This window comes from Peromyscus eremicus, chromosome 22, assembly GCF_949786415.1.
Source record: "Peromyscus eremicus chromosome 22, PerEre_H2_v1, whole genome shotgun sequence".
Classification (NCBI taxonomy): Eukaryota; Metazoa; Chordata; class Mammalia; order Rodentia; family Cricetidae; genus Peromyscus; species Peromyscus eremicus.
In genome coordinates this window covers 28,372,518-28,396,646 of record NC_081437.1, presented here as the reverse complement: position 1 = coordinate 28,396,646, position 24,129 = coordinate 28,372,518, and the positions used below count along the sequence as shown (strand labels likewise).

Genomic DNA, 24,129 nt, shown 5'->3' with positions numbered 1-24,129 from the left:
GGCTCACATTCTCAGGGATGTAGCTGCTTGACTTATCCTTCCTATTTCCCACAGTGGACAGGGGATAAAGGTAGTAGCCCCCTATCACTACTGACATCATTCACTACCCTCTGGATCTTACCCTGTTTACTTCGGGGTGTTGTAGGGTTCAGATAAGTACTAAAAGCACATGATAGGTGAAATGCAAGTGTGTGTCACGTGAAGGATCAAGGGTAACTCTCCAAAGCCAGATGCCCTAAGGACATCAAGCGTGAGAAACTGGCCAAAAGGCTACACGTGTTCTCCTCCTGCTGTTTATTTTCATACCTGGTCTCGCTCAGTTCCCAGGTGGCTCCTAAATTGGAACAGATGCTAACGTCTAGCCTAGAGTCATGCCTACACCAGCTGATGATCACCTGAAACAACTCTTTCTCTGCCACTTAACTGGGGCAGAGGCAGGCATGGGGAGGTAGGAGTTGAGGACGGGGGCACCATGCCCAAGATTCATCTCAGTGACAATTTCCAGGTGAATTCTGTGATAGAAGAAAGAACCACATGCAAACTTCTGCCCTCTTTTCTCTGCTTCCTCTTTTGGCTTGAGGGTTTGTTGTTGTTGTTGTTGACCCTCAGCGTGGCAAGCAGTAACTGCCACCCTTAGGAAACACCCAATGCTGTCTCTTAGAATCTACAGGAAGCCATTCTACAGACTGCTGGTTAAGGGTCAGACTGGCAAGCGGAGTTCTGCTGGGGAGTTCCTAGCCTTGCTCACTTAGCCTCTTTCTACATCCTGTGCCTTCTTTGTATCTGACTGCTCTTTTTAGCCTTCACATGTAAGAGGAGACAGATACAGGAGGGCTGCGGGTGGGGACTGAGCCACTCCCTTCACTAAAATAATGCAAATATAGGGTGGATAGGTAAGAGTGTGTGTGGATGAAATCTGATGGCATGTTCTTTAACATACACTAGAAATACATCTGTGTGTCACCTAAATCATGTGACTCAGTTGTGGATCAATTCATCATTCTGTACTGAAGAGATGCCTTGAGAGCAACATGCCATTGAAAATTGAGTGTTCTTACCAAATATACATACATGCATCTAATAAGAAAACAATCAGACACCTTCAAATTGAAAAATATTCTGCAAAACACGTGACTCAGAGTCTTCAAAAATGTCTCTACACTACAAGTCAAACACCAGGGGACTTAGGGGTTGCTTTAGACTAACAGGAGATGCAAGAGATACGTGAGATTCACAAACACTATTCTGAGATTCAAGCAATTCTGGATTTGATGCTATCATCCACAGCAGACAAGAGGAAGAAAGGGGTAGAGTGTGTCCTTTCTTCCTTGGTGTGGGGTAGTAGTCCACAAATTCCAGATAGTTTCACAAATGGTAACCTTGGTCTAGACCACGGCTTTCAGTTTGACAGTACCTTTGTTTGGGATTGTCCTCTATACTTCACCAGTTTGATGAAGTCTGAACATAGAGTAGAAAGAGTCTAAACATCCAATCAGAGTCACACACTTGTGAATAAGAAAGATGCCCACCTCCCAGCCCACCCTTCGTCAATCTACAAAGCATGTGAATGCCAGGACGCATGGACATTCCCAGAACTTTGATACAATCAAATTCAACAAGACCAGAGGACAGATGAGGAATTCTAATGACTCTCCAGCTAATGCTGCACTTCCCATTCCAGGATGTTACTGGCTCAGCCTGAATCCAGCATGAGGTGATGATTGGAGAGGGGCAGCCAGGACCCTCTTGTTTCCCAAACGATCTTTTTTTTTTTTAAACCAAAAAGACTTTCTGCAGCAACCAATAAGAATGCTCCCAGATCTTGTGGGCCAGAATTAAAGAAAGACAGTTACATTTCCAGATATTTTTGTAAAGGTAAGAAAACTGAGCTGATCATATTGTATTTTTAAAAAAGTAAAACCTAGAAGCATCTTTTTTCAATTTCAAGGTTCTTCTTCTTTTTGGTTTTTCGAGACAGGGTTTCTCTGTGTAGTTTTGCGCCTTTCCTGGAACTCGCTCTGTCGCCCAGGTTGGCCTCGAAATCACAGAGATCCACCTGCCTCTGCCTCCCGAGTGCTGGGATTAAAGGCATGCACCACCACTGCCCAGCAATTTCAAGGTTCTTGTGAGACAAAATGAAAGAGTAGGGAAGCATGTTTCCCAATCCATCCACCACAGCTGGATCCAAGTGGTAGAGACAGGCACACTCTCATGGTTGGAGGTCAAGACTACAGAGCGAGAATGATGACCTGCTTGCTGACTTCAACTACATGGCGTTCTGATGAGGACTAAACAGTTACAACACTGGATGACAACAAACGCCCAAGTCCACACATTGTTATTATCTGAAACCATTGCTGCATCTATTCCTTGTGTGACCGAGTATTATTACTGGAAGCCTGTAAGAAAATCTAATCTTCTGAGAGTTTCAGCTTGATTTGCAGAACAAAGCAACAAGAGTATCGTTTATCCTTGCAGCTGTGGACAGAGAAGTCAAGAGTATCTGGACAGCAAGGGAGTGTTTTTCTTGTTTGCCCATATTTCAGCTCAAAGGAACTTTGTGTTTATTGGCATAACCCAAAAAAGTAGTATGGTACTTTGGGAGAGGAAATAAAACACAAAAGATTTATACACACACACACACACACACACACACACAAAAGAGTAAGGGAAGGGAAAATGGAACCTACTCAAACATTTTCAGTTGAGATGAAAACCCCTCCTGGCTATTTGAATAAATTGCTCTTTAAGTAATTGAAAAATCTAACCTATGCTCTTTAGCAAATTCTGGTAATTTCTCTATACTCGGTTTCAAGTATTTTCTGGCTGGCGTCTTTCCAAAGAGTACACCTGTGCGTTAGTTGAACAATGTCTAACTGAAAGATGAAATGAACTAATTTTGTTTGATTTGGATCTTGGTTAAAATTCTGAAGTTAGATATTTATATGCAGAGTCACATAAAGAATACTAGCTTAAATGATTCCACTGGGGACTGTAACAAGATTTCCATTGAGCCGACAGAACATTAGAATATGCTTAGTTAATGAAAACAATTCATCTCTGCTTTTCTATCAAGCACAGTGGTGGGGAGGGGAGGAGCTCTGTTATTTTAGGTAAAGACTTGTGGTTATTTGACCTTTCCTCTCTTTCATGCCGTGTCTTCCTAAATATGTTCACTTTCTGTTTCTGAACTTTAAAAAGTCCTTGATCTAGTTTAATTATGAAAACTCAGTAAAACATTGACTTTAAATTATTGGTCTTTAATGCCTTTGATCCCCTTTTCCCATGTAAAACAAAAGCCTAACGATTCTTATTAAATGAGAAGGATAAAGTTTTCACAATGACTATTTTCATTTTATGAGGACACGTTAAGGTTTTGCTTTTGCCCATTAATTATATGGGAGGTCTTGAATGCAAAAAGACAAGATTTGTTTCTAATTTTTATTTCAATTGTGATGATTTTTTGTGCAGAACTCATATGTACCACTTTCCCCCTGCCCCCTCATGAGTACAGGTATATTCAGTAAGAATCTAACGTGATTTGCTGTGGTGATAGTGTCTAAACAATCATGCTTTCCACTGAGTTTTGGGCCAGAATGGCCTCCAAAGAGCTCCTCATCTTGCTGTCACATGTGTAAACTGTCTCAGCTGTTCAACATGTGGGATTCAACCTGGCTTTGATGGAAAAGAATAGTGCTGGCTTCCCTGGTTGTGATCTGTGGGGCTCCAAACAATGACTTAGTCCAAGACTGAGAGACAAATCTCAGTTTAAGAAAGGAGCCTTTGGATTACATTCAGAGGCCTCCTGGGTTGCTTCTCAAATATTTTGCAAACTGATTCAGGGAAACAAGTAAATGTTTGTGATTGTTGAAAAGATTATTAAACCCTACAATAATAATAATAATAATAATAATAATAATAATAATAATAATACTAGAGAAACACACAAACTGGGATAGGTGAACCACAGAAATATGAATCTTGTAATAAACAGGCAATGTATATCATACATGTGCCCAGAATAGGTAGGAATGGATGGGAGAACCAAAGAACTATGAACTCTACATAGGACATGAGATATATCACCAGTTCATGAGCAATGAATACCATGCCAACTTTAATGAGCATTTAAACTCACCCTGCCTTAACTTACCACTTGGTTTGAAGTGCTTGGGGCTGGTAAGTGGGGGGAGGCTCCCACTATGTAAATCATACTTCTCTTGAACTGTTCATCCTCCTGTCTCGCCTTTCTGAGAGCTGAGGTATAGACATGCACCACTACGTCCAGTTGAGAGTGCTTTTGATTTGACGAGAGTATTTGTGGGACATTGCAACCCTCAAGGACACGCATGCACCACAGTACTGCTGTCAAAGAACAAAAGCAGTCTCTGTAACTCCGAAGGCCATATGACTCTCTAGTATAGCAAAGGATAACCAGACTACAACCCACAACTCCAAAGAAGCTAACAAGGAAGACCCAAAAGGGATGCATGGACCACCCTGGGAAGAGGAAATAGATGAGATCTCCATGAGTAAACTGGGGATGAAGGGAGGGCAATGGAGGGTAGGGGATGGGGGATGAGAACATAAGGGAACGGGATGGTCGAGCTGGAACAGGGATGGAGTGGGAGAGCAATGAAAGAGATACCATGATAGAGGGAGACCTCACGGGGATAGAGAGCAACCGGGTGCTAGGGAAGTTCCCAGGAATCCCCAGGGATGGCTCCAGCTTGGACTACTAGAAATAGTGGAGAGGGTGTCTGAACTGAAATGACATACCCCAGTGACCAGATTGGTGAATACCCTAACTGTCATCACAGAGCTTTTCTCCAGTGAGCAATTTGGAAGCAAATGCAGAGATCCACACCCAAACATCAGGTAGAGCTCCAGGAGTCCAGTCGAAGAGAGAGAAGAGGGATTCTATGAGCAAGTGCATCAGGATCATGATGGGGAAACATGCAGAGAGGACCAAACCAAACTAGTGGGAACTCATGAAAGTTGGATCAATGGCTGTGGAGCCTGCATGGGACTGGTCTAGGCCCTCTTCATGGTGAGACAGTTGTGTAGCTTGTTCTGCTTGGAGGGCGCCCTGGCGGTAGGATCAGAATCTGTCCCTGGTGCATGAGCAGGCTTTTTGGAGCCCACTACCTATGATGGGACACCTCCTGCAGCCTTGAGGCAGGGGGAGGGGCTTGGACTTGCCTCTACTGGATGTGCCTCTCCCTGGGAGGTCTTGCCTTCTTGTGGGTGGGAGTGGGGAGTGGGTTGGGATGGGGAGCCTGGGGGGCGGGGAGGATGGAAGAAGGGGATATTTGATTGGTGTGTAAAATGAATGAAAAAATTTTCTTATTAAAAAAATAAACAAATAAGTTTTTTTCTCGAAATAAACTTGTATGCTGTCTGTACACAATCTCTAGAGTATGCGCCTGAGTTATACCTATATAATCTATATCTACCTATGTATCCATCTTTCTATGTATTAATATACTTATGTAGTCTATTATTTGATCCATTTCTATATATCTGACTGTGATTCTATCTTCCATTTGGATATTTTGAGATAAATAAGATTAGTGAATTCATTATTCAGCAATGATATGTAGTAAGTATTTGTGAAGTCAGCTCTGTTGTGTCCGTCACTGAAGAGAAAGGCACAGTTACAGGATATGAAGTATGCTTCTGATGCAAAGCAAAGGTAAGTATAATCTGGGTCTTCTAGGCTTTCTAGCCTTTTTCTCCTCCCCTCTCTGCTCCCTCTTCAGAGGACCAAAGGCTGGTTTACCCCTGGCTGCTTGGTCAAACCTACCCCATGCAATGTCTGAGCCGTGAATTTATTTCTTCCAATTTTCCCTTAACCCCATTCTCAGAAATGGTCACTCAAGAAAGACCCATAACGCTAATGCCACCGCCTACCCTCACAGAAAGAGCTGCCTTTAAACAGTGACCCCGTCTTAGCTCAGAAGGATCCTCAGTAGATGCCTGCCCCATTAGGTAGTAATGTCAATTTTTACTCATGTGATATCTACTCCTCTCACTGCTTTCTGGAATGGGGGTACTTCAGAACAAACAGCTCTCTTCTTTGCCAGAATTCTGCTCATTAAGCAAAGGTGATCATAAAAAGACAAAAAAACCTTCACATTTTATTGTTGAGCAAAAGATATAAAAAAATTTATGAAATGGTCTAAAGATTTTTAAGGAATACACAGTCTGTTCCAGAAACAGCCCAGAATAATAAAAGCCCAGAAGACTGTGGAAGTACAGTGGGAGGGAGAAGCTACCTGAGCAGGTCTGGGGAGTACAGGAGGTAGAGACCCTGTACAGAGCAGCTGTCACCTGACTTTCTAATGAAATCACATGCTCAGGTGAGAAACACTTGCTTGTTACAATGGTGTACTGACTTAAACCTCATGTGACCTAGAAATGCTAATGCCATCTCCAGAATGTTCTGTTTTATACAAGGATCATTTCCAAACTATTGTCATTTATAACAGCAATGACAAAGCAGACCATTACCCTGTGTGCTCCCCACAAATGGCACGAAGGTATTTAGGGAGCTGCTTCGAGATGTTATCATTGCTACAGTTGTTCCATTCTTTAAACATTCTTAGCCCCATTAGCTGCCCCTTGTCCCTTCCTTTTAAGCTCCTCCAGTGATATCAACATGCTGAGCACAAAAAGTGGTTCGATTTTACTTACATGAGACATTTATATATTCTGAATAACTTTCTCCTTTTTTAACTAGAGCAAAAAAACAAAGCTATCTTGTTGGTAGTTAGTTCAGGGTGTACTCTACCCACAGACTCAGTATCTAAGCCAAGGTCTTAGAGCTTATGATAACCAATTGCCCTATTTGAAATTATGTGCATAACAAGAAAGACTGGCTGTAGACATAGCCTGCCTCCTCCTCATGTATGTTCATCTGGATGATTGTCATCACCACACTGCAAAGAAAGCCCTCTGGAAGTAGAGGAGAGGGAACTATTACCACAGTCCAAAGAGATGTGGGAGGAAGGGAGGCTAAGCTATGATGTTGAGCCTTTGGGGATTTCAAAAATACAGAACAAGAGCATGGCCCTCCAAAGAGATCAACACCTCAAGCAAAATATCATAACAGAAGAAGATTGGGACCACTATAAAAAGATGCATTGCTGGATCTACACGTCGGTGTGTAGAACTTCTAATTGCACACTGAGACTATTATGCAGGGGAAAAAGCCATCCAATCCCTGACAGTATACTAAAAGAATGAGGAAAGTAAGGTATCACAAGAGGAAGTGAGAAAACATTAATGTGGATACTAACAGGAGAGAGAGTTGGAGAACTTCATAGTATTTAAACTTAACAGATTGAAATCAGGTTGCACACTGAAGTGAGAGCAAAGATATGATGATGATGATGATGATGATGATGATGAAGAAAATGAAGCAGAAGCAGGAGGAGGAGGAGGAGGAGGAGGAGGAGGAGAAGAAGAAGAAGAAGAAGAAGAAGAAGAAGAAGAAGAAGAAGAAGAAGAAGAAGAAGAAGAAGGAACAAATAACAATGTATGCCAAAATATTCTCACAGTTCAAAGTCAAGGGTAAGCACTGAGCAAATACCCCTTAGAGCTGATGGTTTCAGGACTTGGGGTCCAAGTAGAAATAACATCTACGTGAATATGGAAAGGAAAAATTACTATTAGAGGGATATAATGAGGAAGATTTTGATGCGTTGCATGGAAACACTTGAGAGACATCCAGTGGGAGAGAGCTAAATGGCATAAGACATACATACCTGGAGAGCAAGCCAATATCTGGGGTAGAAGTAGCGTAAGTGAAGCTACAAAAGTGAGTGTGTTCTTCCAAGAAAAATGTGCAGAAGCTAGAGACACAGATGGATCCTGAGAAGCATTGGTGCTCACTACTGAACAGTATGTTTGGGCAGGCAACTCACTGTGCCTACACTATTTCTATTTATTTTGCAAGCCTAGCATGGGCCTGGTAAAGGGCAGATACTCATAAATATTTTTTTAGTAATGAGTGGATTTATAGATAGACCACTTCACCAGAGTGGACACATAAGAGATCTAATCTTTTCTCAGCATCCACTATCTTCCCTGGTATCCAGCTGACTAAAAGTTTCTCCTGTAAGGGAATAAAATGGTGCGACCTAAACAGTTACAAAGCTTAAAGAAGACTCAACTTTTACAGTGGCCACAGTTCCCATGCCTCCTCAATAACTCGCCCCTACTTTCAACATATTGTATTTAATTTCCTCTTAGGGAGTCAGGGCAAAATGAAACTCCTTTTAACTTGGGACACTTAATGCTCTCTTCCATAAAGATAGCTCTTAGGTTGCAAAAAACCTCTGGTTCTTCTAGGACTGTTCATTTATTTGATTAATTCATCACTTTCTAAAAGCTGATACTACACATGTGGAAAAAAGACATGATTCAGATCACAAGATGCTCAAAACATCTCACAAGTGCATGCCCGTGTAGGTGTACATGTGTGTGAATATGAAGCTATAATGTAAGTTCTGCATAAATAATGCGTTCTGTGGCTATGCTGAGAACAAGCAGATGAGGGGTGGCCTATCTCCTTCAAGAAGAAAAGGCATGGGAACAGAGCCTTGAAGGTTAGCGAGGGTTGTTGCCTTGTTTGTTCACCTGTGGTTTTGTTTATTTGTCTGCATATTTGCTCTTCTTGGCAGAAGGGAGTCACATGAACAAAAACGTGGAGAAAGAAGAAGGCCTGAGTGTTTACTATTTGAAAGGTGGGACACCCCCAGAGCAGGTTCTAGAAGAGTTGTGAGTACATGTGGCAGGAACAGATTTGTGTTTGGAGAGGATTTTTCTACAGCTGGTGGAGACACTGGATCGAATCCAGAAGACACCTGAGCAGGGAGCTTTGAGACCAGCTGCCTCCTTCTCACTCTTTCAAGGACCTCCCAGAATCCCCATGTTCCAGAGAACATGTCAAACTGACTGACTAGATAGAGAAGGCTGTCTACGGGATGGATGATGCAGCCTGTAGAAGAGTACAGCCAGGGCAAGTCGGGAACAAAAGGAATCTTCTAGAAAGTATGTTTATTGTGCATTTGAGTCAACACAAATGAAATTTCTTCTGTCTGACCAGATTTACACAAGAAGTTTATCCAACAGTCAACCTTGGCCCTGGTTTCATCCTCAGACCCAGGAAAAACGCAAACCCTCCTGATGTGGAAGAACTTGGAGGAACTTGGCCCATTATCTGTTTTCAAGATTATACCGTGTAATTTACATTTTAACTATTATGTCAGCTTAGACAGAATATCATGCTAGCAAGCTCAAGTGGGATATGGAAACAACTCTATGGCTTTAAGTAATGTTCCAATCATGTGTTGGAAAAGGAGCCAACTCTCTTATTAAGAATCAAGTGTCATAAGATAGGTACGGTGACACACCTGAATCCCAATACTCAAGAGGCCAAAGCAGGAGGGTGGGCACAAGTTTGAAACTAAAATGGGACCCTGTCTCAAACATAAAAGACTCAAGAGTCATCACTATACAAAAAGCTACTTGTTAAAAGATGCATGCAATTGCTGATGTGTTGAACGGACTTTCATGAGTGTGCTTTATGCATTGTGTAAAGGTCCAAGTGAGGTAGAGATTGAACTTAGCAAACAAGAAAAATAGGAGATTTCATCCTGCACTTCAAGAGGCACAGAACACGCATGCCTTGCAATAGACAGAAGAACAGCCATGAAAAGGACAGTCATTCGGAGCCCTGGGAAGCTCTGTTGCTTGTCCACTCTCAGGCTTGCTGCATAAAGCGGTGTTAGATCTGGGCTTGGACTTGACTTCTTCCCTACAGAGATGACGCTGTTGGAGCAGACTCTGCATTAGGCAATTTCCCAGTAATAATGTCCAACAACATCATGCCTTCTGAGTTCAACCTATGCCTTCCTTCATCCTGGGCTTCCCCTCTCCACTAATACACAGACTGACACTTGGAAGAGAGGATTCTCAGAAAACAGGAACTTTCATTGGTTCCTGAGAGCACTACCATGAATCTGTGTGGAGTCAGAAAGGAAGAAATCTCCAACAGAAAACTCCGGAATAATCTAGAATGACTCGTGACTTGCTGTGTATGGGAGTGAGTATTTAGTATTTGCTCCCATACGTGTTTATCATTATTTCACAATGCTAATGTTTTCCTTATATCCAAATTTAAAAATTCAAACCATTTACCCACTCTCAAGAAAAGTGTTTTTCATATTTATTTTAAAAATGATTCTATCATTTGTAATAGCCTATAAATTTTAATTTTTTTCACTTTTTATTTTCTTATGATTTGGGTTTTATTTTTCTCCTGATGTTTTAATGAGCAATAGTGTCAATGATGAGCCAGGAAATTTGAATTTGAATATAATCCCAGAAAACATTATTAGGTTGACTTATTCCCTTTAAGTTCAGAGTCCTTACCAGGCCTTTAAAAGATAGTATTTCTCTGAGATGCCTGCCCCACATGACATTGTGAGTTGGAGGCAGAAGCCATATCCAGGAATGCAATCTAAAACCCAGCACGAGGCAGAGCTCATGACAGGAAGTTTCAACATTTCCATAGATGTCTCCTATCAGACAGCCCGGGGTTCCAGTATGCCCGGTTTATTTTGATTTCAAGTCATAACCTTGGCCTTCAGACAGTTCACATTGCTAGATGTAATTTCAAAACAACGTGGCACCACTGCATATACCTTCTACAATGTTTATAACCAGCTCCAAAGATAACAAATTTCCCACCAGAGGACCAATGTCTTAACGGCCATTGCTCCATATTGAAATCTACTCAAATTATACATTTACAGTAACTGACCATCATCTAATCCATTTCAGATCAAGGAGATTTGCCAATGTGTCTTTATACATTGTTTCCTACTGTCTGACTATTCTTTCTGCTCACAAATATGTATTAAGCAAGCACTCTTGCAGAGTGCTAGTTACAAAGACCACACAGCTTCTGGGAGCCAGTGAGTTAAAAGAAAAATCGAAGATCATATTTACAGTCTGAATTTTAGGGTAATTTTATAGGAACATTGTCCCTATTTTTATTTTTTGTTTGTATTTGTGTGTGTGTGTTTGGAGGTCCTATGCGTGTAGGTGCATGTGTGTATGCAGGTCAGAGGACAGCCTCAGGCATAAGTCCTCAGGAACTGTCTGTTTTGGTGTTTTGTTTTTCCCATGTGTATGTGACTATGATATGTATGCATATACTTTTTTGCATTTTTAAGTATGTGGGCACATGTGTGGATACATGTGTGAGTGTATGTAGAAGCCAGGTTTGAAGTCTGATGTTTTCCTCACTAACTCTCCACCTTATATATTCTGGCAGGGTCACTCTCTGATCCCAGAACTTCCTAATCCAGTTAGTCTTGCCAGACAGCTTGCCCTGGGATCCCCTGTCCCTGCCTCACAAACCCTATGATTGTGGGTGGGATGCCATGCCCAACTGGCAGTTATGTGGGCACCAGGCATTCAAATTCTGGTCCTAATGCTTGTACCACATGTTTTGCCAAATGAGCCATCTTGTTAGCACCCATGTTGTTTTTGGAGACGCAATATCTCAATAGAGCCTGTGGCTCACTGGTTAAGTTATTCTGGCAGGTCAGAGAGCCGCTCCCCACCCCAGACTGGGATTACAAGTGTATGCCACTGTGCCCAGCTGTTCATGAGGGTGAGTGGAACTAAACACAGTTCTCTGTGTTCTACAGTAAGCACTTTAGGGACTCAGCCATCTCCCTAGCCCACATTTTCCCTATTTTTAAAACAAGGTGGTACTCTTAACTTTCTATACTCAGCCATTTAAAATTATACTAATTTTAAGATATATTTTTGGCAGTAGAGATCATTTAATCTGATACAAATTCCATGAACATTCTCAGTTTTTTTTTTTTTCTGAGACAGTGTGGTAGTTTGAATGTCATTGGCCCCCATAATCTTATAGGGAGTGGCACTGTTAGGAGGTGTGGCTTTGTTGGAGGAAGTGTGTCAGTGTGGGGGCAGGCTTTGAGGTTTCCTGGCATTAACTTCTGTGGGGCGTTTACCCAACCACCCCCACAGTTCCCCAGAGTTTTCTTGAGTGCGAGCAGCAGGAAATATTAGATAGAAGGATTTATTGCGGAGAATATCGCGGAGACAAACAGATAGAAAATAAAGGATAGCCTCGAGAGGGCCTGGAACCTATTCCAACGAGCCCCGACTGCCTCTGCCCCAGGGTTTTTATAGAGATGCCAAGGGGTGGAGCAAAAGACCTCCTCCCCCAGCACAGCCAAGTGCAGACCATCTTAGACACCTGCACTCAGGCCCGTGGTCTAATCATCCTCTATGCGGACCTGCTGGGTAAAGCCACGAGGAACCGAGAACGGGCTCCCACAAACTTCACAATGGGTTTCTCCATTGATGGGTTCATATTGAATGGACTATTAAGAGGTGGTGTCTGCCTGGAGAAAGTGTATAGCTCAGGACAGACCTTTGAGAGATATGCCTGTCCTGGTGTCTCTCTTCTTCCTTCTCTTTCTCCTCTCATCCTCTCCTTTTCTGTCTCCTTCCCCACCATGAAGTAAGCCACTTTGCTTTACCATGCCCTCCTCCCATGACTCTCGGCCTCACCATGGGCCCTGAAGCAATGGAGTCAGCCAACTATAGACTGCAACCTCTGAAAGCAAATGCTGAACTCAAGTTTTTCTCTTAAGATTGCTCTGCCTGACATTTCTGTCATGGCAACAAAAAGTCTGGCCCACATGCCCTGCATCCGTTGGGATTCATAAGCAAAGAGACAAAGGAGAAGGAGGTCTCTTGCTTCCAGTAGTATGTCAGGGACCTACTGGGAACTGTCAGGGCAGTTGAGGGTTATTTTACAATCACCATGGTAATCACCAATGGGTGGAATTCCTTCAGGAGGAATTTGGATAAGAACTAGGATGTTTGAATCATTTTATAGATAAAATGCTTATTAGTTGAGAGAAATAGATAATAATTAAACCACTGTAAAGTGGAGCAATGCCTTAGCCCTTAGGGTTCTGACAGGATGTACCTTAGCTGCAGCCACTAAGAGTACCTCCTGTGCGCATTCGCTATGTTTCCTTATAAAAGGTGGGCCTTGCCCACCTCCAGTCTCCTTTCTCTTTCCCTTCATCATCCCCAGGGACCGGTCCCTGCCCCCTTCTCTTTGCCCTCCTCTAAGTAAACTTCCTACGTGGGCCCTGTTGTATAGTGTGACTCCTTCATGTGCTGTTTTTAAAATACAACAACCCCTAAACTGTGCCTGGAATTACGAAAGTGATCTAGGGACACTGTTGGTTCTATCACCAAAACTGGAATGTACGTGGTAAGATGATAAACCATTGGAGGAGGGTCCCTTATGAAGTTGACGATCACACTGCTATTATACAAGAGGACAGCCACACGATTAGAGAGACAGACTGGAGGGGCGAGTCTGTAAACTGAAGACGATGTGATGTGGGAAGCTAAGGAAAGATTTTATGAATGGCACCATGAGCACCTATAAACCCAGTGCTGTAAGAAGCAGAGACAGAACGATCACGGGGCTTTCTACTTGTTGTTTATCCAAACACTGCAAGCTCTGGGTTCAGGGGGAGACATTGCCTCAAAGGAATAAGGTGGAGAGTGATGAAGGGGGACACCCAATGTAGTCCTCCAGCCTCCGGAACAGGCACAAAGGTGGACAAATCACATGTACATGTGCATCTATAACATACAACATGTTTACATGCAAACATAAGCTAAAAGAGTTAGAGACTGTTACAAAAACGGGGGCAAAGTCTGATGGATGCCTTGACTCATCTCCAGAATTGTTAAATAATTTGTTGATTTAAGTCACCCAGGGTCGTGATGATTTGGTACAGCAGCCCCAGGAAACACACGTAAAAGGAAAATCTGGGGTAAGAGGATAGAGGTTAAGGTTTGTACAGCATTCTGCAAGCTTGAAGACAAAGCCAAGAAACAATGGGGAAGGGATGGAGCAGCTAAGAATCTTAAGGGCACAGTCTGGGTAACGTCTCCTAATGCAAGGCGGAGACAGTCTTACTGCGAGATGTGTGAGTGCCTCTTCTGTATTAACAGGGAGGATTACAAATTGATACACAAATGCTCACGGTATTTTTAAGGGAATGATGTAAACTTAGATGGGAAACAAGAAATGGAATAAAAAGAAAAGAGACCTTCAAATTGTCAAACTACTAATCAGCTCCAACACAGGCCATTTTTATGGAAGAAAGGTGCCGTGGTGGGAAGAAGTAAGAACCTAGACACAGCCAAGAGCCCTAAGGATCCATCCCTGGCCAAAAGGATCGAGTCACTAGCCAAGAACCTGCAACATTCACCTAGCATAACCTCAGAACTGTCCTAGATAAGTCACTCTGTGGGAGCCCACAAAGATCTGAACTTGTGGTTTGTTTCTATTTTGACTAAAGTTCAGAGAGTCAGAGTTTGTTACTCTCCAAGGCTGTATACTAGGATATTTTGGCCAAAGGCATGGTTACCAGGTGTCTTATGCTGGATAAATGGATCATGCCATATTAAACCATTTTATATATTTTGCTGAATTAATCACCTTGACTACAATGCAACTTTCAGTTACCTTCACACAAACGTTATCGTTCAAGGCAAGACTCAAGAACTGTCTTCAGTCACAGACCTCCTTATCTAATCCACAGTTTTCTGAACTTCTCTTTCTTCTTAAGAGCACACTGTCCAACCTGTCCACAAGGTCATTGGCAGCATCAGCATAGTTTCACACAGAATAATTGCATCTCTTTGACCAGAAGGAGGTTTCCCAAAACAGGACTAGCACAGGGCTTAGAATGTAATAGGATTCACCACATGGGACATTCTCCAAACACAGAATATCAGGTGTGAACTGCCAAAAAATTAACACATCTTTCTGCTTTCAACATACTTTGAGATTGATATCTCAGTTTCAACATCCACAGGGGAAAATTAAAAAGAAAGAGAAGGAAAGTAAAGGGGGAAGAAAAGAGAGGGAGGGAGAGAGGGGAGGGGAGGGAGACTAGGTGAGGAGAGGGGAGGGGAGTTACAGCACATGCTTTCCTAGTCTTCCTGAAATATTAGATATGAAAGACTCCACAACCAGAAGTTTGGAGACTTTAAAGATATCAGAATTCACCAATTCTTTTCAAACTTGGTTTCACCTTTTCAATTTCAGGTAAGAATTCCATAGATAATCATAAATGAAATGGGATCCTGGAATGGATTTGCACTCCATATTGACAACATGACCACAGTTCTTTGACTGGAGCTGGTCTGAGAAAAGGTAGGCAAGCATGAGATGTTTAAAGGTTTCCAAAGTTAAGAAGGCAAAGGTGTAGTAGAGAAACCACAAGAGTGCAAGGACAGTAACAAGCACTCAGAAGCGTGACACCTATGCAGCTAATATAATCCACTTATGTGTTTTTTTGTTTGTTTGTTTGTTTTTCAAGACAGAGTTTCTCTGTGTAGCTTTGCACCTTTCCTGGAATTCACTTGGTAGCCCAGGCTGGCCTCGAACTCACAGAGATCCGCCTGCCTCTGCCTCCCGAGTGCTGGGATTAAAGGCATGCGCCACCACCGCCCGGCCCATTTATGTTTAAAGCAGAAATTGTAAGGACATATGTTCCGTTGATCTATCAGTCTGCTGTGACTTCTGAAACACATGCAGTCCCTTAAAACAACATCTGTTCTGGGAGTCAGAACATCAAAGTTTGTTTCAATGGGCTGAAATGGAGGTGTTGACCGGCCTATGCTTCCTCTGAATATTTTTTCTTTCCCCCAGCAATTCCTGCATCCCTTGCTTTGAGGCTTCTGTCTTCTCTCTACAAGGCAGCAATGCAGAGTCTCCCATCAAGTCATTGCTTCAACTCTCACACTCCTGTCTCCCTCCACTGCTTCCAATGTCACAGTGTCATTCTGGCCCTCCTCCTCCCTCTTCGACCTTTGTGATTCCTTTGGTCCCATCTGAAGAACCCAAGATAATTTTCTCCATATCACAATCTTCAGCACATTGGCAATATCCTTTCAACCATGAAATCGAGCATGGAGCAGTTCCCAAGGTTAGGACTGTAGCATCTCCAAAGAGCCATCATTGTGTTTCCCACATTTGGAAAGAAGAATTGCATGGAAAGGTATTTGGATCTGTGAAAACCCTGATCTTTATTTTACTGGAGAATATGAAGTCTTCATTAAAAAAAGGAATGATTTGTAAAAGTCCTGAGTACTGTTACTAGCCCACAAAAACCTCACTGAATGGTGCAGTGAGCTTCTGAGAACTTCAATAAAATGGGAACACACTGTGCTGTAAGGAGGAGTCCATCTGAAGCTAATGCTGACCTGTTTGAGTTTATGGAGATATCTGAACTACAGTGTTCATGTTTGTCTTATCCTCACTCCAACCTGCCCTGCCACTAAAAGCTTCTTTATTGTGTGGACTCACTGAAAAGGACTAATGGACACAGCATGGATTAAGACAACACATCTCGAGTCACAGTGAGAATATATGTGGTGAATTATATTGAAGGTGTTAAAAACACTACGTATTGTCTCTCTACAACATACTCACACATGTACATACATAGGTTAATATGTGTATATGTTGTATAATTTTTATGACAGACACATCTAAATGTTGCTATTTGTCAGATTTTTGTTCAATTCCTTTAAATGCCTTTGTAAAAGCAATGCAATAAGAACAGCTCTTTAGGGAGAATCTCCAAGTTTTACTGATGACAGATGTTATCTATCTGACTGCCTTCTATATTATTAACTATCATACAGAACACTTTAGTTATATTAATGTATTTGGCAGTCTGTAACCATTATTTCTGTTTTTTCATATACTTGCTAAAGATTAAAATAGCATACTTGTACTTTTCTCTGTTGGCAGCCTGTATAGCACCTTCTGGTATGGAGAGCTAGTCCTTGAGGACAATACTTTCAGGCCAGCTCCAGCTTGATTCCTATAAGGCCTGTGTCCAAAGTATGTGTTGTATTCAGCAAGAGGGTCTACCTTCAAGTTTTGGAGGGCAAGCAAGGAAAATGGCAATAACCTGTGCTGTTTGGGGAGTTGCTTAGACATCAGCCTCCTTGACCAAAGGATGTTTCCCATGCCTAGCACTCAGAATTTTTTCTAAGATGGTCTATTGCTCCTGGAATTAACCCATATAGTGTAACTATACTTAAACTCTCTCTGTGTGTATATATACAGTACCTTTATATATAATGCATATGTATTTTTAGGTGAATTTGTAAATATGTTTCCCTATGGCTTTGTGAAACATCATTAGTGTGATATTTATTTACTTCCTTCTTCTTCTTTTGGATCACTCTCCTCCCCTCTCCCCAGTCTCCATTCACCCCTTTGTTTTCTCCTTTTGTAACAGTGGTTGGTCCAGCAATATATTCCTGTCTTAGTTATGGTTTTATTGCTGTCAAGAGACACCATGGTCATGGAAACTCTTACAAAGGAAAACATTTACTTGGGGCTGGCTTACAGTTCAGAGGTTTAGTCCATTATTGACTGGCAGCAAGCACAGCAACATGCAGCCAGACATGGTGCTGGAGAGGTACCTAAGAGTTGTACATCTGGATCAACAGACAGCAGGAATGAACTGTGAGCCTCTAGGCCTAGTCTGAGTTTCTGAGACCTCACAGCCTGCCTAGTGACTTACTTCCTCCAACAAAGCCACGCCTACTCCAAAAAAGTCACACCTCCTGATAGTGCCACTCCCTGTGAGCCTATAGGGGCCATTTTTTTTTTTTTCAAAACACCACAATCCCCAATGGTATAATAGTAGCACTATTATCTTGGAAGTAAACCACCACTGTCTAACTGGTCTTAAGGCTTGTACAATTGGAGGAAACTCATGCCTGATACTGTAATCATAGACAACATCTCATGGGTGAAGAGGTCATGGACCCTACAGAAAAAGCCACCACCTCCATTTTCCTGAACTAATAGAATTTCTAACTGTATCATAAATACACAATCTTATACCCACAGATAAATGTAGCTCCCACACCTCACCAAAGATGGGCAGGAACATTATGAAAGAGGGGGTGGAGATACTGTAAGAGAAAGAGGATCAGGACAACTGTTGCTAGGTAATGTTTCCTGATATGACAGGAGCTGCAGTCAGGAATTCTCAACACTATGGCTTCTGCACAAGCCTTCTGTGATTACAGCACCATTCAACATGTCCGGATGAATGAGGGAAATTTCACCAGACCTCACTGCTAGATAAAGGGCTATAAGTACCAATGGTTAGTGAGAGGAGGAAAGCAGTTTTCTCCAGGGACAAGTCCCCTGATGGGTTATCCAATTCCAAGTGGTCAGCCTTAGACACGTGCACATAACTGAAATACTAAATTGGCTCAGGAGGTTGTGTGTGTGTGTGTGTGTGTGTGTGTGTGTGTGTGTGTGTAGAAATAATTGCAGAAGAGATCATAAACTTGAGAAGGGCATGGGAGAAGTTGGAGCAATAGAGAAAGAGGAGTAGAAATGATGTAAACACAGCATTCATGTGTGAAACGCTCAGAAAAACAAAAAGATTAAGAAAAAGAAAACAAGGTTCCTATGTGAAAAGTTAAATAATCCAATATCTCTACAAAAGGCATTTTATGAGAAAAAATTTCAAAGATATATATATATATATATATATATATATATATATATATATATATATATATATAAAATCTTTTTGCTGAAAATAGTATTTTTCTGATCATGGTTCCCCTCTCCCACCTCCTCCCTGATCCTCCCTACCTAGCCAACTCTATGTCTTCTTTCTTTCTCTACAAAAATATTTTTGAAAAATACTTTTACTTTCTTACACTATCCTTATATATTAATCGGTTCAATTTGTTTATTGTGTATCTATACTATGCAGAGCTTTTTCTTTGGATTCCCTTGGAGACCTGGCCTTGAGGAATGCTTGGAATGTAATAAGTAGTCAATAAAGTATGAAAGAACAATGCGATTCTAGTCCTTTTACGCACAAGGTAAAAGCATGCCACTAAAGTCACTATACAGTGACCTCATTTTATGGCCACCTACCCTTCTAATGGACTCCTTTGTGGAAGTCTGCCCCACTCACTATGATCAATCACTTTGCTGGCAGAGGAACAATATGGCCATTAGCACTTGCCATTGGTGACTGGAAAATGGTTGGACACCAGACTAAGCTGGGCTAATCACAAATTCCTCCCCCAGGTATTTGGAATTAAAATCAAGTAGAAAGACAATCTCACTGTGGCTATCCCTCTGCAACAACCTAGACAGGGCACACTGTATTCCAATAACTAACAAGACTGTTGAAACAAACAACACAGGTTCCTTCTTTTTCATAATATGAGTCCTTCACAGGAAAGCAGGTAGATGATAGGTAGAAGCAATTGCTCATGGACTCAGGCTGTTGGCAAAGACGCCATCTTGAATGTTACCATCATCTTGCCAAGTACGAAGTTTCAGAGACTCTCACACAAGTAATGCACTGTTCAGCTCAAAAGTCACTTTTCATCTTTCCTGTAACTCCTTAGTCAGAGATTCTCCCACATCATTCGCCCCTTTCCCCCTTCATCCATCTGACTTTGGATCAAAGAATGATAAAATAGATGTCCAAAGTGATTTAAAGTCAAGATATGAAAAAAACTGTCTTAGCTCCAAACTGTTTTCAGGTCCCATCTTTATTTTATATTGGGGTACATCTATAGCTGACAATGAACAGTTGTGGGTAGACTACACTAACTTTATCATGCCCATTTGTCTTTCAAGTGGAGATATTGGATAGGCTGATTTACCGACAAGCTTGGAGCTCATTGGAAAGTTCTGGGTTGTCAGTATGGACTTGAGATTTATCTGCTTATACACAACATTTAAATATATGCAACTGGATGTAATCACCTATGGAGAGATTTTAGTCAGAAGAAAAGGGAGCAAGGAGAGTGCTGCAGATACAAGGAGACCGAGGAGGAGAAGGAATCTGCAAATATCGTTCACTAGGCCATCAGGACTGAGATTCCATGCTTTTCTAGTGGTCCCACCTAATTTTTCTTATATCATCACATGTTTACCTGTTTGCCCACAGGAGAACAAAGAGCTTTCTCTCTTGTTCCTGGCACTCAGAACAGTATCTAACATATTGCGATAAATGATGCAGTACAGATCGATTTCCCCAGAAATATTCTGAAACATCTGGTGTAGGGCATACATTACAAGACATAAATTTACCAATATTTTCATATGCCTACTAATATAAATGAAGATTATTTATCACCTTACCCCTAAGAATTTTCTCTATTACTATTATAGAGAGGAGTCACTCAAAATGTCGCCTAACACTCACCAGAAGTAGCAGCACATGGCAACTTGTTTAAAATGCAAATTCTAGGCTCCATCTGAGACCTACTACATAATCATTTGTCATAACAAACCAGGGGATTCTTACACTAAAATTCAAGAAGTACAAATAAAGATAATGCATAGAAAGTCATTTCAAAATTCTCCAGACCTTCAAATAAGTGAATAATGCACATGGATTTTAACATTTAAAGATTGTAAAAGAATGATTTACAGGGAAATCTCATGTTAATAGGAACTGGAAACTGATGTGAAAAAAAAAAGCATAGAAAAAAGAAAGAGGTACACACATTGTGTCAGTCACTTTTCATCACTGTGCCAAAACACCTAAAAGAAATTTAAAGGATGAAATACTTATTTTGGCTGGGCATGATGGTGCATGCCTTTAATCCCAGCACTTGAGAGGCAGAGGCAGGCAGACCTCTGAGTTCGGGGCCAACTGGTGTGCATAGTGAGTTCTAGGACAGCCAGTGCTATGTAGACAGACCCTGCCTCAAAACAAACAAAAAACAACAAACTTATTATGGCTTACCAATTGAGAGATTTCAGTCCACTGCTTCTGCTTGTGGTGAGGTACAGCATCATGGTGGGGAGTGTGTGGGATTGCAAAGCTGTGCAGGAAGGACACAGAAATAAGAGAAGACATTCATCAAAGGCACATTCCTTCAATGATCTGCCTCCCTCAACCAGCCCTCAATTTCTAACAGCCCATTCAGACATGGCATTATCAATGGTCAAATCACCTCTCAGATGCTCCTCCTCTGAACAATCCTGCATGACAAAACCAAGTTTTCAACACTTAGTTATGGGGGAGGGAGGAGTATTTTATTTCCAAACCTCAATATATAATAGCTCCACAATTACAGCTTGCATGACACATGCCAAATGAATTCTGCAGGTCTGAGAGACACTCAGCTACTTAAATAAATCACATCAGTTATAGTCTGTCATGTAGCAAAGGGAACATTGTGTGCAAAAATATGACAATTAGTTAAAGCATGTATATCCTCAAAGCAGGTCCAGCGAAGACATGAGGAACAGTTGAGAAGTTGCTGCCAGTAATCTGAGCCTAGCTCTCCCAACTGACTTTTGAAAAGTTACTTAGTTTCTCCATTCCTCATTGTACACTGTGGGGTGATCAAGTCTGGAAAGATTGTTGTTACCTTTTAAAGACTGAACCTTTAGTTATTTCTGGCACAGGTTCAGTGACATCAGAAACATAAATCAGCTGAGGTAATGCATTACAGACACATGTGCATGAATTAAAAGAGATGTTACATTACTGTGTTAATGCATTCTGTCACACAGCCTGTGGATGAAAGAAGGATGGAACAGATATCTAGAGAGATTTGAAGTCAGGAGATGGAGAGAGTCCTGTACCTCGGCTTCCAGTTGTTTTTAAGATTCTACTTCCATTTTGCATTGACATCGGGATGTATACTGTTGTTGGAGAGGTAGGTCAAGTGTGGCATCATATAAACATAGTTTTATAGCATTAGTGGTGGGAAATTTAAACACATAAAACTGTGTGCATGTGGGATACCACTTTGAACATATCATATAATGTCATAATCACTTATTCTATGTATTTATGTCTCCAGACTTCAATGATCACTTTTCATATTGACCTCACTGAACTGCCATGAGGATTTAAAATTAGTTCAGGAAAAACTCTTAGCACAGTGAATAGATTTTTTTTTTTTTTTTTGAGACAGGGTTTACTCTGTGTAGCTTTGCGCCTTTCCTGGAACTCACTTGGTAGTCCAGGCTGGCCTCGAACTCAAAGAGATCCGCGTGGCTCTACCTCCCGAGTGCTGGGATTAAAGGCGTGCGCTACCACCGCCCGGCCAGGATTTTTTTTTTTTTTTAAATAGCCATTAAATGTTACCTATTGGATACGGAAAGTAGAACTGACAAGGAAGAGTAATGAAGAAGTTTAGCAGTTTACATTCCACAGCTGGCTGGATGGTCGCACCATCACTGAGGTACTGAATACAAGAGCAAAGCTTCGTTTCTTTGTATGGGTGATAATTACTGTGATTTTTCTAAGTCCCGTGCTGCTTCTTCTGGATATAAGAATGCCATGTCAGCTACAGTACTTTTTAGGACAGAAATACACTGATCGCCTACAATGTACCAAGTGCCGAGGATTCGATCTTGGAGTTTGCAGTAAGCTGAATGTACCTCTGGGACAGTCGCATTGTTCCAAAGTGCAGAGTATGTGACGCGGAATACTAACGCTGAGGTTAACTGAGAGTCAGCTTTCCTGTGTTCAAGAAGTGAAGAAAAGCAACTGGTGACGGAAGAAAGGAAATGGTGGGGGGGGGGCAGATGTAGAGAAAAAATGCAAGGACGTGGGAGGAGAGGAAAAACGAAATAATCAAAACCCACAAAGAACAGAAAACGTGTAAAATTCAGATGAAATAAGAGTAACTCTCTATGTACTGCCAGCGACCTCACTGGCTAGGGACCGCATACCTACCAAGCTGCCATCAAAACTCTCACACTCGTGATGCTCGCCAGGAAAGCTTTCTGAGGGTGCCTACTTCCGGGAGCGGCGCGGCGCTATGACGTCACGACCGGGCGGGGGACTTCCGGTTCTGGTGAAGCTTTGCCAGGACTTCTGTGGGCAACCCCGCACACCTTGCAGGTGGACAGGTGAGCTGCTGCGGCCCGCACTGTGGGTGGTTTTGCCTGAGGAAGGGGAGGCGTGCTGCGCGCGGGGCGGTGCCAGGATAACGGAGCTGCCATCACCCCGGGTGCAGAGCCGCTGAGCTGGGCCGCGCGGAACCCTTTGGTCCTAGGAGCATCCCACCTGCGGCAAGGTCGCCAGAGGTTCCCGGAGAAAGGATGAGCCTGAGCCTTGTTAGCCTGCCTGCTAGAAATTAGTCAGAGTCTGCTCTGGGGCTGCCCACGCATCTCAGGTCCACCCTGTTTTTCATTAACTCTTCCTGCCTTAGTTGCAAACTTTCACCTTTGGCAGTTTTTCCCCCTCTCCTCGCAGCTCAGAATTCAGGTTGAGACACTTCTTTCATGACTCACTAATTCATTTCTCCCCATTCAGGTTATTACTGATCGTCTACTCTCTGTCCTATATGCTCATCAGTGGGAGAACTAAATTTGAACCCACCCATCCTTCTCTGCCCTTTTAGTTTTAAAAGCACGTCTTTATAGCTGAGGTAGGGGATGCATCCAAACAGACCCGGAAAGTAGAAAAATCTCTAGTTTTTAGTCACAAAGGTTAGTTTAAAACAAAACTTTGGAACCGTAAGCAGGAGTGTTTGGTGTCTGATGAGTGCTTCCCCCTCCCCCCATCTAAAATTGAAAGGACTTTCTGTCTCTCGTGGTTTCTCCTGAGAAATCCAAGTGAGAATTACTTTCACCATCACAGATAATATGTTGTTGCTCTCCGATTGATCTTAAGATTTTTTTCTTTGTTTTTAGTATTTCAAAATGCATCTTTGGCATGCCTTGTATTTCTGTAGATTTCTCCAGCTTGAGGTTTACTCAGCTTCTTGAATCTGTAGATTTATGTCCTTCTCAAAATTGGGAAGTTCCCAGATACTGTTTCCTTGAATGTCTCTTTTAGGCCCACATTTTCTCCTCTGGAACTCCAATTGTATGAGTTTTAGGTTGTCATTGTAGTAGCAGTTCCTGGGCCACTGCTGAGTTTTTAGACTATTTCTCACTAATTCAAGTTTGTAAATTCTGTGAATCTATCTAAGTTCTCTGATCTGGTTCTTGTC

General features: G+C 42.0%; 1 protein-coding gene and 1 pseudogene across 1 annotated transcript in view; both read left to right on the top strand.

Annotated features, from left to right (window-relative positions):
* The window catches only part of LOC131897319 (growth/differentiation factor 7-like), a 35,379-nt pseudogene extending 12,222 nt beyond the window's left edge, over positions 1–23,157 (top strand).
* The window catches only part of Ldah (lipid droplet associated hydrolase), a 56,526-nt gene continuing 55,363 nt past the window's right edge, over positions 22,967–24,129 (top strand). The window contains exon 1 of the mRNA XM_059248458.1: positions 22,967–23,041. The gene's annotated coding sequence lies outside the window, so the exon portion shown is untranslated. The remainder of the gene's footprint in view (positions 23,042–24,129) is intronic.